The 13,359-nt window shown below is 45.5% G+C and overlaps 1 long non-coding RNA gene across 2 annotated transcripts in view; it reads right to left on the bottom strand.

Moving 5' to 3' along the window:
* The window catches only part of LOC131577523 (uncharacterized), a 155,956-nt gene that overhangs the window by 51,504 nt on the left and 91,093 nt on the right, over positions 1 to 13,359 (bottom strand). For both annotated transcript variants that reach the window (XR_009277229.1, XR_009277230.1), the window contains exon 2: positions 7,941 to 8,040. This is a non-coding gene — a long non-coding RNA (uncharacterized LOC131577523). The remainder of the gene's footprint in view (positions 1 to 7,940; positions 8,041 to 13,359) is intronic.

A 13,359-nucleotide genomic window follows, 5' to 3' on the forward strand; every position in this document is an offset into this window, starting at 1 on the left:
TCAGGAGATTGATGCAACAAAATGTTGGCAAGATATGATATGGAAGATGAAATGAAGGAGAGAGCTCGGGGACCAGAGCCAAGGTTTCGTGGCTTACACAAAGAAAATAGCACAGACAAAACATTTTCTCTTGTTCAGCACAGGTTTCAGCAGACTGTTACGCTTCCCCAGATAAGATACAATCCACAGTTGTTCTACTGAGTGTTAAAGAAAAATAAAAATTAAAGGCACATTTGTGTAAAAGCTCTGACATCACTTGATGAAAGCGCAAACCCTCTGCTTGAAATGCTCCAAAGGTCTCATGAATCTCAGCCTCCTCAGCATCTTTCCCTTGCCATTTCCCTGCAGAACAGCCATGTAAGCAGTGCCTCTCTTTTTCCTGGTCTCTGTGAGCTCAGTCCTGTCAGTCTCTCACACATGGGGACCATCCTTGCTCAGGTGATGGCAGTAAAAGCTGACTGCCGTGCAGTCATGGCATTTCAGCAGTCCAGGATGATTTCCAATGATTTTTTGGAAAATCCAGGGGCATAGGGTGTTATCTGGAAACATCCAGCTGGCTGCCAAACAGGGCCAGCATACCCCAATGAGGAGCTCCCTGTGCATGACTGGCCAGGATTTATTTTCCAAAGCAGATGTGAGTTCTTGACTCCACAACTCACTTGTTTTTAGAGGCTCTTTTCACATCTTGAATGCACCTCGTGTGCAAAGCCTGAAGAGACCTAAGTGGTATTTCTGAATTAAAACATGAAAAACAATGGTTGAGACAAGCTAAGGTATGCAGTGCTTGGTGTACACAGAACCCAACACAAAATCTTGTGCAGGAAGTTTGTCTTCAGTATAAAACTTTGCAACGAAACTAAAACCAAACAAAACCAGCCAACCAATCTCAAAAGCTTGGCTGTGCTCCTGCCTCTTCCACAGGCTGCTTTGACCCTGCCTTTCCCAGCCCACATGTAAAATGAGGTTTGGCACTGCTCTGTCATTGCTGGGGCAGCATTTTGACCCTTCAGTGCAATGATGCAATGGGGTCTGGCTGGTTTTTTTACTGACTAGCAAAGCTGTATGTTCACATGCCACCTTTCACCCCAGTGTAAATGCCTCATCTCTGTTTCCTGCTCAGACTGATAGAAAGGATGTCTGAGCTCAACTGGTCTCTCAGCCCCAGCACTCTGATTGTCCTCTCTCCCTGGCTATCATCCAGGTTCTCTCACTAACAGGACTTATGGTTTGGCTGGTTAAAGCAGCAAATAAAAAACAAATATAAAATATAAAATGAAATCCACAACACCCCTCATCTTTGTGCCCATCTGCCCTCATTCTGTAATTAAATACCAGGACTATAAATAAGTGCATAAACAAGGAGAGGCAGACAGCATACACTGTGGAAAGAGACTGGTCTGGGCTGATAGAAATTAGCACACACTGAGCCAAATCTCTGTGCAGGATTGGGTCCTCAAGCTTTCCCTTAATGGGCTTCACTGAGTCTCTGACCTCAGCAGTACTGAGTACAAACAAAACCTGCACTAAAGAAGGTGAAATATTGTGCCAAACTACATCTGCAGGACAGGGAGGTACATGGCAGCGAGGGATAACACAAGCCAGCCTGTGGGAAATAAGCGACTGTCAGCACTCACATGTGAGTGTTAAAGTTATATATTTTTAAGTGTGTATTTACACAATCTCAGATATCAGATGTTGAAGCTAGTCACATCATGCTGGCTTCACAGTCACTGCACAGGGGAAGGAAAGCAAAATGCTCTTTCCTATGGACAGAGGGCAGCAAGTGTAAAAACCCATGCAGCCTTTTATTAGCTGAATCATCCTTGCTGTAGCTGACCTAGGGTCTTTTGTACCTAATGTTTTCAGGGAGATAATTTTCACAACATACCTCAGCTTCTTAGAATGCTCTCAGAGAGCAAAGTCAATCCTAGGTCACTCTTCCAGTGTAGTTTCCTTTGTACTAAATCCTACTTTCAAGAAAATTCTTGCCATGGTTCAATGGTATTTAACCTATCATATAATATCCAGGTTTACTGTGTTAGAAGAAGCAGAACAGTATTAAGCTTTTCCCACAAGCCTGTGATTGCATTTGACCCAGTAACCTGTATTAGATTAACATTTATTCTACAACTCCACAGCAAGCCTTGGACCTGGCTGAGCAGCAGTTTATAGAGGACACTAACCATTTTTACAAGTGGAGCAGGAAAAGGGAATTGAATCTGAGGGAGTAATTCCAAACAAGTATGTTGCTGCAGCGGTTAAATTGTTTATACGAGGAGTTGGGGAATTACATCTGACTGACCTCTCTTTTTATCTGCTTAAAAGACAAAGTGCAGGTCTCCATGGCAAGTGCTAACTCCTGCGGAATGCAGTATAAAAATGCATCATGGCAATAGAACCTCAATCCCCACCAAGGAGGGGGATCTTCAAAGGAATTTAAGCAAGTTAAAATCACCAGGATTAAAAAGGTTTTCACATTAGCCCACAAACATGCTCCTAAGCATTCCTGCTCACAAACCAGGCACTCTCCTGCACTTGCCAAACAAGTTGGGGGGCAGGAGGAAGGAGGTGGGGGTGGTGTTGCTTTTTATTTATTAATGTAGTTTTGCATTAACCTCAATCTCGTGTGAGTTTAGCCAGGATTGTTATTATCAGCATTTAAAATAGAGGGGGCCAGATCTTATGCTCCATTGACTGATTAAATCCTCTGAGGACTTTAGTTCATACAGTTGAAACAGCTTCTAAAAACTACTGAAAACAGATAAGCTTTAAAATCTGTCAGGAAAACCACTAGAGAAGGCTACTAGGGTAAGGCTTCAATAGGCAATACCTAAGTCTCTTCCACTTAAAAATTTACAGGGTCAAAATCTGGGCAAGAGGATTATCACAATCAAATTTCATTTCATGTGATGTTTCCAACAGATCTAAATTTATTCATCATCATCATCTTATCTGCCTCTTTTCTCACCAGCAGATGTGTACAATCAACTGTGTAGATGTGTACATCTGCAACTAGTAGATATGTAAAGGATATATTAACAAAAATCCCAAACAAACAAAAATAAACCACATTGCAAAAGGAATTAGATGCACTTCTAATTCTCTCCCATTTCTCCAAGTCAAAAAGCCACTCAGTTTCCTGAAAAGTGCAAGCATGCTCCCAGAAAACAATGATGCAGCTGAGGTAACACAAACTTAATCTAGGATTTTCAAAGTTCAACATTTAGAAACGAGAAAAGGGAGAGAAGAGAAAAAGTTCACTGTCAGTACAATTTTGATTTGTTCAGTCATTCTAAGAGCCTCTTCTGAATGCAACAGGAGGAATTTATAAACTGAACTCCAATCTTCAAAACTGTTGGAGAGCTGGACAAGAACAGGCCACTCAAAGAAAGTGGGGCTTTCCCTCTCACACCCAGAGAACCAATCTACAGGGTTTGCAGCAGATTCCAATTGTGTTGCTGCTTTGCAGAGAGCAGAAATTGTGCTGAATAAAGTCCCAGAAATAGAAGAAACCAGTGGGGATGGCACACAGGAAGGTGCTGGCTTGGTGTAGTTTTGTAGGGATGCAGATTGGCTCTCATTGAAGTGGAGATTGGTATTGGGTCTGGAGAGATGGAGTTAACTTTTCCTATAGCAGCCCTCAAAGTGTGGGGTTTTGCAGTGCTAGAAAGGTGTTGATAACAGATCAGAGGTTTGGCTGCTGATGCAGTGCTCTCCACAACATCAAGGCTGTGTCTCCAGCGCTCCTCACCACCACCAGTATTTTGGGAGTGGACAACACCTGGAGAGGAGACACAGCCAGGGCAGCTGACCCAAACTGACCAAAGGGATATTCCATACTACATGACACTCTGAAAAAGGAGGGGGCATTCATTACTGGGACATTTGCCTTTCTGAGACACCATTCCTTCCCATAAAAGTGGATGGACATCATCTGCTGATGGAAAGTAGAGAATAAATCTTCTGTTTTCCTTTGCTTCCACCATGGACCCTGCTTTTCATTTTCTAAACTGTCTTTATTTTGATTTACAAGGGTTTCTTTCCACCCTATTTTCTCCCTCTTCGTCCTGCTCAATGAGTAGGCACCCCATCGAATCCAGCCCACTACAATGGTCAAAAGCTGAAACAAACAAACAAAAAAAATCCACTTAAAAGCAGGGGAAGGCACACAGACTGGAATCATGCTCCAATCTTGTGTCTTTTTTTGTTCCTCCAACTCACAGCCCAAGATTTCCCCAAAGGCCATAAATCCCAAATCACAAGGAATGCAACAAGGATATAAATTGTGACCTGTTTATGAGACATTTACCTCTACTTGGTAAGGCTGTTTAAACTCAACAGCACAACCCAATTTGACCCCATTCTGCTTTGGGTCCAATTAAAGGCTGATGAAATGCTCTCTTACTCAAAGATGAATAGGTTCAATTCTGCAGCCCTCGGTGCCACGTGGCTATGTGGCACTGGAGGAACTGTCCCTCTCCTGGAGGTTAATCCTGTGAATCTGTTAGTCCTCACCCAAAAGAAATTGAGGATTTGCCCCAGGTTTTTCAAACCATTTCATTCAGAAGAGAAGAGGAAGGGTGGGGGAGGAGGGGATTGGGAAGGAAAACAATGGCTAAGTGCACCTGGGAGATGCCTTAAAGACAGAAATGGAATAGGCCTAGGTCTTAGATGAGAGTGGAATCTGCCCTCTGGATGCCACCTACAAACAGGCTTGAGCACATTGATGAAACTGTTCAGCTGAAGCAATTCCTGTCAATACAATGAGCATTGGGTAGAAAGAACAGTGTTTACAAATGCCCTCCTGTAAAGCCTCTGTGCAAAGAAAAGAAAACAAAATATTTTTAAACAGCAGGACCAGACAGTAAGTGTAAGCTCTATGCAGTCCCTCTCTTTCCTTCAAAATAATCTCATTTTGCCCTTCCTTTTCCCATGCCAGGCCCTGAGCACAGCTCAACTTCCAGGAGCAGATGTGAGTGGAGGGAGCTGGTTACAGCTGGCTCTGTGGGCTTTGCATCCTTATGCTTTGCACAGGATGCCTAATGGTTCACCTCTGCCTTCACATGCTTTTCTTACCTTTCTGTGCTGGCCACTGAGCAGAAATATTTGCCTGGAACTTGTGGAAAAGTAACTTTCCCAAAAAAAAATAGAATTAAAAAATTGCAAGAGGAAGATGACAGGAGAGAAAACACTCACCAAGAGGGAGCTCTCGCTTTTCCACAGCATTTTCTGCTGTGGAAACACCACTTAAATGGAAAAATGGGATTCTTCCCTCATTACATGCATTCAAGGGCTGATCCTGCCTCTTATAAAGCTGATGCCAAACTTGCCATTGCACCACTGGGCCCTGAATGATGGATGTATCATGGTGGTGATGGATGCAAATCACCATCCTGGAAATGAGTGGAAGAAATTGGTTCTGATTTAGCCTGTTCAGCATTAGTGGGAGTCGTAAAGCATCAGGAGAGTTCTCCTGTACACAGTGTGGGGGATTTAAAGTTCCTGCTAGAGAAAATGTGCTCAGGTAGAGCCATTTAGCAGTAGTCAGTAGCATTAATTACATGTGTAAGACACAATATGGCATCAATGCAGCCTTTGGATTCTGTACCCCTCATTAACTGTTTCCCCATTAACCTTGACTGGAATCATATTCTAAGGCTAAGTAGTAAGATTTTTCTTTTTATTTGTGAGCATCCCCATTTCATCCTTGAAGCCTCTCAAATTCTTATTCATTGTAAATGGTCCTGCTTGTAATAAAGTGCTAGTGGATGTATTTACTGTTTGCTGCTTAATTTTGTCCTCATGGAAGTCAATGGATGCCAGCTCCAACAGTAGTTAATATACCTTTGAGCACATGCTGTGACCTTTCTCCAACTCATGCCTGACTTCATTTTCAGATCTCATTAAACAGGAGAAATTATCCTCTGAAAGAGCAAAACCAGAAATGTGCAGATTTGCTGCAGAGCTACAGAGGACAGCTTGATTTAAAATGCACCATGGTAAAGGGGAGGGAAAGCAGCGGGGGGGAAGGCGAGATCCTTCTCATTGTCCCACTAAGAGTCATATGAAAATAAACCTGAATGAGAAAGAATCTCAGAGAGCCACTGTGTTGGAGCTCCTTTCGTTTTGTTTCTTGGTTGTTTTTTGGCGTTTGCTCTTGCTAATGCAGGCAATCTGAATGAGGAGCTCCAGGAATTTTCTGCTCTGGCTCTGACACTGCACTGCTTGGAGATTCCTCTTCCATGTCTAGCACCAGAGGGCCTAAATTCACATGTGGGCACGATACACCACTCATACAGCTCCCTTCTCCTCCTATTGTCTTCCTTGGAAGCAAACACCCAAGCAACCCTGTTTGTCAAAAACCAGCCAGGCAACTCTCCAACATTTTCCTCATTCTGTGAGTACACAGTGGTAGCAAGATACTACTTATGCATTGTCTCCCTAAAGCCTTCTAAACCAAAATTATGGTTTAGTTGCTAAAAGTTGAATGTGCCTTGGCTGAGAGACAGCTGTAGGCATTCCAGCACAAAGCAAAACAAAAAAAACAAAAAAAAAAAAAACAAAAACAAAAACAAAAACAAAAACAAAAAAAAAAAAAAAAAAAAAGAGCTATTCCACAATATATCAGCCTGAGAGAACCACAGGAGGGCATCAAGAGCAAACAGAGATGCAGAAAACTTGGTCTGGGGCAGGGGGGAGAAGACCAGGGGGATGGGGAGTCAGTAAAAAATCTTGAAATACATAGACCACAGTAGATATTGGGGACAGGCAATGGCTGCTCTGCACTGTGCCATAGCCTGCTACAAAGCAGAAAATTCTTTTCTGTCTCCTCTGAGGATAAGGCAAGAAGTCAGTGGATTAGGTTACAGGAAGGGACATCCAGGCTTGTCCTTAGGAAAGCATTTCTAGCACTTAGAGGAGTTTTGCCTTGGCAAAGATAGCCTGAGGAAGGGTGTCAAATTTCTGTTATAGGTGGTTTTGAAGACCAGGTTTGCTGCATATCTGTCAAGGAGGGTTAGGTCCAGTTGATCCTGCCTTGGGGAAAGAGACCAGGCTAGATAACTTATTGTCCTTTCTAGCCCCATTTGCTAAGGTTCAGTGATACACCTGGCTGTACTCCTATCAGTGAGCTAGGTAGAATTAAGAAGTAAAGCTTCAGTGTCTCCATGTGCAGCCCTGTAAATTCTTAACAGGTAGGAAAATCTAGCAGCACAGGAGCAAGAAATTTATTCTACATTTATTCTACATATCCTGACCTGGAATTCCAGGTGAGCCTGGATCCTGCAGCAGGCAGGATGTGAACCCTGCTGGGCTGTGACACCTCTCCAAATTCAGAACGGAGGCCCCAGAATATCTGCAGTAGGACAGTAGGAAAAATGGTGCTGCTCTCAGAAGATTTCCTTTGCAAAGACAAGAGTATTTGTCACTACCTGCAAATTCAACCAGAGCTGGCTGTGAGAAAGGGCATAAGAGCAAATCATAAAAACTGGAGAGCTCAAACCTACCTGACAGCATTTACCAGTGTGTGGAAACAAAAATTCTAGCAGCTCTGACCAAATCCATAAACCAGCACTACCTCCAAGGTGATATGACCAAATTCAAGCTAAAAATCTGAGCTGTAACAGTGAGTCAGTGTTCCTGCATATTTCCTGAATAGGAGGAGCTGGATGGTGCTTGGGTTTTTTGCCTGGGGTTTTCATGTTTTTTAAATCACTTTTGCTTCCTACCAAATAAGTGGAAAGCTTTGAATATTTGTAAACTACATGTAAGTATAGATGTCTGAACACTTCCAGCCTCCAAACTTTTGACTCATGTTTTAGCAAACAGTGGCAAGGGAACAGTATAGTAACTTTAGATGGCTCAGAAATACCCAGATTTTGTATTTGTAAATACAGATGTGAAATTTCATATTTTTCCCTTTATAGATCATCAGTTTTCACCTGCTATTTAAGTATGTCTCCTTGGTGTCATAGTGATCTTCTCCTTTATGATTCAGTCTGTTTCCAGTTCTCCAAGATTCCTTGCCTCTCCAGAGAATACCTACAAAATGATAGAATCACAGAATGATTTGGGGTAGAAGGGACCTTAAAGATCATTCAGTTTCACTGTGTGTGCCATGGGTAGGGACACCTCCCAACAGACCCACTTGCTCCAAGCCCCGTCCAACCCAGCCTTGAGCACTTCCAGGAATGTGGCACCCACAATACTTCTAGGAGCAACCTGTGCCAGTGCTTTACCAAACTCACAGTGAATTTCTACCCAATATCTAATCTAAACCTGCCCTCCTTCAGTTTAAGGCTATTCCCCTTTATCTATGAAAACTTGCCCTTCTAAAATGTCTGTTTGTAGCATAAATACTCTTCCATATTACCTCTGAAATATGGAACTGATGTTCAACTCTGGAGAGAGGGAGGAAGGAGAGGAAGGAGAGGAAGGAGAGGAAGGAGAGGAAGGAGGGAGAGGGAGGGAGGGAGGGAGGGAGGGAGGGAGGGAGGGAGGGAGGGGGGAAGGGGGGAAATCCAGCAAAGTCCGGAGCTTTTCCCCTCCCCTTGGCAAAACCCTTTTCTCCCTGCTTTTATTTTGTTTAATTTTTTTGGCTCAGCTGTTCCCGATCTCTTTTCTGAGGGGTTGGGATGAGGAGATTGGGCCAGGATTTAGGGAGAGAGGGACACGCTCCCTGACAGGTATTTTCTGGGAAAAAAAAACTGGAATCCAGAGGTAAAATCTGGTATTTTGATAATGAAAGCGCAGCCCTTTTCCAGAGAATTCCTCCGGCCTATTTGGATCTGCTTTCCCTGTTGCCGTGCGCTCCTTGTTTGGTTATTTATGGAAAACATCTGTCCGAGGCCTGGTGGCTCCCTGCGCTGGGAATTCAGGGAAAATCTTGGGAATTTTCTTGGGGAAAAACATCCAAATCCCAGGCACCCTCTGGGGGGGACAGGAGCCCCCAGCAGGGCAGGGAAAAACCCCAATTCTGTGGGAAAAAGATGGAATTTTCCGGGCTCGAAGAGAAATTTTACTCCTCCCCAAGCGGTGCTGGGATAGAGGCAGGGATGGATTTTCCAGGTGAAAAACAGGATCCCAGTGCTGCCTCAGCTGTGATTAACCCGGGTAATTAATCCAATTAATTAATTAGTTAATCCCGGGGGTGGGACACAGGGGAGGCTGAGCTCTTCCAGGCCGGTGGTGTCATCGCTTTGGAGGTTTCCATCCTCTCCCGTGGATTTCGTGGATTTGGGGAAGTTTTTCCTCCCTTTTCCCACTCCCAGGCTGGAGCTGAGGGAATTGGAGCCGAATTCCAGAGGGAATCTCCCGATTCCTGGGATCCGGCCCCAGCTGCGGGCACAGCCCAGCTGCAAATCCCAGGATTTACGGGGTGGGAAAGGGCCGGGATCCCTGGAATTCCCAGGATTTGGGATTCCAGCGGTGGCAGCTGGAAATCAGCTGGATCCTACCTGGAGCAATCCCGGCAATTCCTCCTCCCTGCGCCCGGCACAGCCCGAGATCCCAAACCCCGCTGGCTTTTCGGGGAATTTTTGGAAGTCCAAAGAAGCGATGTCCAAATGCTGGGAGGAACTTCAATGGATTTTCCCCATTTCAGTGGGAATTTCACTGGATTTCCCCCCGGTTGCAGCAGGAATCTCTTCCCATCCCCTCTCCTGTTCCCTCATTCCTTTCTCTCTATCCCAGGGTCCCCAATTCCCTTTTCCTGTCTCCTCTCCCCATTTTCCCGGGATTCTGATGGCATTCCCGGGGCTGTATCCATGCCTTTGTGCTCAGGCCGAGCTTCCCGAGCTCGAGCCGCTGGGAACGGCGGCTCCAAGGGCTTTGGCGGCATCCAATTTGGGATGAGAACCCCAAAATCTGGGAAGGGAACCACAAAAATCTGGGATGAGAACCCAAAAACTTTGGGCCTGGAACCCCAAAAATCTGAGCCTGGAACCCCAAAAATTTAAGATGAGAACCCCAAAAATTTGGGATGAGAAGGGTTAGGGAAGGAACCCCAAAAATTTGGGCCTGGAACTCCAAAAAATTTGGAATGAGGACCCCAAAAATTTGGGATTAGAAGGGTTAGGGTAGAGAACCCCAAAAATGTGGGCTTGGAACACCAAAAATTTGGGAGGAGAACCCAAAACATTTGGGCCTGGAACCCCAAAAATCTGAGCCTGGAACCCCAAAAATTTGGGATGAGAACCCCAAAAATTTGGGATGAGAAGGGTTAGGGAAGAGAACTCCAAAAATTTCGGCCTGGAACTCCAAAAATTTGGGATGAGAAGGGTTAGGGTAGAGAACCCCAAAAATTTGGGCCTGGAACTCCAAAAAATTTGGGATGAGAACACCAAAAATTTGGGAGGAGAACCCCAAAAAACTAGAGTTCAAAAACCTGAAACCCCGAGTCTAGAACCCGAGTCTAGAACCTCGAAACCCGAGTCTAGAACCCGAAATTCTGAGTTTAGAGCCCCGAAACCCGAGTCTAGAACCCCGAAACCCGAGTCTAAAACCCGAACCTAGAACCCTGAAACCTGAGTCTAGAACCCAAATTATGAGTCTAGAACCCCGAACCCCGAGTCTAGAACCCGAGTCTAGAACCCGGAACCCGAGTCTAGAACCCGAACATAGAACCCCAAGTTGTGAGTCTAGAACCCGGTCTAGAACCCGCTCTAGAACCGTTCTAGAGCACTCTAGAACCCGATCTAGAACCCGATCTAGAACCGTTCTAGAGCACTCTAGAACCCGATCTAGAACCGTTCTAGAGCGCTCTAGAACCCGCTCTAGAACCCGATCTAGAACCCGATCTAGAACCCGCTCTAGAACCGTTCTAGAGCACTCTAGAACCCGATCTAGAACCCGCTCTAGAACCCGCTCTAGAACCGTTCTAGAGCATTCTAGAACCCGATCTAGAACCGTTCTAGAGCACTCTAGAACCCGATCTAGAACCCGATCTAGAACCTCAAGTTCCGAGTCTAGAACCCCAAGTTTCGAACCTAGAACCCCGAAACCCGAGTCTAGAACCCCAGATTCCGAGTCTGGAACCCGGAACCCGAGTCAAGAACCCGAACATAGAACCCCAAGTTTGTGAGTCTAGAACCCGGTCTAGAACCTATCTAGAACCCGCTCTAGAACCGTTCTAGAGCACTCTAGAACCCGATCTAGAACCGTTCTAGAGCACTCTAGAACCCGATCTAGAACCCGATCTAGAACCGTTCTAGAGCACTCTAGAACCCGATCTAGAACCCGATCTAGAGCGCTCTAGAACCCGCTCTAGAGCCCGCTCTAGAGCCCGCTCTAGAACCGTTCTAGAGCACTCTAGAACCCGATCTAGAACCGTTCTAGAGCACTCTAGAACCCGATCTAGAACCGTTCTAGAGCACTCTAGAACCTATCTAGAACCCGATCCTAGAACCCCGAAACCCAAACCTAGAACCCCAAAACCCGAGTTGCAAACCCCGAGTCCAGAACCCCGAAACCTGAGTCCACAACCCTGAAGCTCCGAGTCTGGAACCCCAAATTCTGAGTCTGGAACCCCGAAATTCTGCGTATAAAAGCCAAAAAATTTGGGATGAGGAGGGTTAGGGTAGAGAACCCCAAAAATTTGGGCCCAGAACCCCAAAAATTTGGGATGAGAAAGGTTAGGGTAGAGAACAACAAAAATTTGGGCCAGGAACCCCAAAAATTTGGGCCTGGAACCCCAAAAATTTGGGGCTCGAACCCTAAAAATTGAAGATAAGAACTCCAATTATTTCGGCCTGGAACCCCAAAAATTTGGTATGAGAAGGGTTAGGGAAGGAACCCCAAAAATTTGGGCCTGGAACCCCAAAAATCTGAGCCTGGAACCCCAAAAATTTAAGATGAGAACCCCAAAAATTTGGGATGAGAACGGTTAGGGTAGAGAACCCCAAAAATTTGGGCCTAGAACTCCAAAAATTTGGGCCCAGAACCCCCAAAAATTTGGGATGAGAACACCAAAAATTTGGCCTGGAACCCCAAAAATTTGGGAGAACCCCAAAAATTTGGGCCTGGAACCCCAAAAATCTGAGCCTGGAACCCCAAAAATTTAAGATGAGAACCCCAAAAATTTGGGATGAGAAGGGTTAGGGTAGGAACCCCAAAAAAATTTGGGCCTGGAACACCAAAAATCTGATCCTGGAACCCCAAAAATTTAAGATGAGAACTCCAAAAATTTGGGATGGAACCCCAAAAATTTGGGATGAGAACACCAAAAATTTGGGCCTGGAACCCCAAAAAACTAGAGTTCAAAACCCCAAAACCCCGAGTCTAGAACCCGAACCTAGAACCCCGAAACCCAAACCTAGAACCCCAAAACCCGAGTCGCAAACCCCGAGTCCAGAACCCCGAAACCTGAGTCCACAACCCTGAAGCTCCGAGTCTGGAACCCCAAATTCTGAGTCTGGAACCCCGAAATTCTGCGTATAAAAGCCAAAAAATTTGGGATGAGGAGGGTTAGGGTAGAGAACACCAAAAATTTGGGATGAGAACACCAAAAATTTGGGATGAGAACACCAAAAATTTGGGCCTGGAACCTCAAAACAGAGTCTAGAACCCCAAAAACGAGGGAAGGAGGGAAGGAAGGAGGGAAGGAAGGAGGGAGGGAAGGAGGGAGGGAAGGAGGGAAGGAGGGAAGGAGGGAAGGAGGGAAGGAGGGAAGGAGGGAGGGAGGGAGGGAAGGAGGGAAGGAGGGAAGGAGGGAAGGAGGGAAGGAGGGAAGGAGGGAAGGAGGGAAGGAGGGAGGGAAGGAAGGAAGGAAGGAAGGAAGGAAGGAAGGAAGGAAGGAAGGAAGGAAGGAAGGAAGGAAGGAAGGAAGGAAGGAAGGAAGGAAGGAAGGAAGGAAGGAAGGAAGGAAGGAAGGAAGGAAGGAAGGAAGGAAGGAAGGAAGGAAGGAAGGAAGGAAGGAAGGAAGGAAGGAAGGAAGGAAGGAAGGAAGGAAGGAAGGAAGGAAGGAAGGAAGGAAGGAAGGAAGGAAGGAAGGAAGGAAGGAAGGAAGGAAGGAAGGAAGGAAGGAAGGAAGGAAGGAAGGAAGGAAGGAAGGAAGGAAGGAAGGAAGGAAGGAAGGAAGGAAGGAAGGAAGGAAGGAAGGAAGGAAGGAAGGAAGGAAGGAAGGAAGGAAGGAAGGAAGGAAGGAAGGAAGGAAGGAAGGAAGGAAGGAAGGAAGGAAGGAAGGAAGGAAGGAAGGAAGGAAGGAAGGAAGGAAGGAAGGAAGGAAGGAAGGAAGGAAGGAAGGAAGGAAGGAAGGAAGGAAGGGATCTCTCCAATGTCATCTTGAAGGAGGTGGAAAGGTGTCTACTTGGCCATATTTCTGTGAAGCGACAGCTACATCCAGTGGTCGCTGAAGCTAATTGA

This window comes from Poecile atricapillus, chromosome 3 (assembly GCF_030490865.1).
Source record: "Poecile atricapillus isolate bPoeAtr1 chromosome 3, bPoeAtr1.hap1, whole genome shotgun sequence".
NCBI classification, from domain to species: domain Eukaryota; kingdom Metazoa; phylum Chordata; class Aves; order Passeriformes; family Paridae; genus Poecile; species Poecile atricapillus.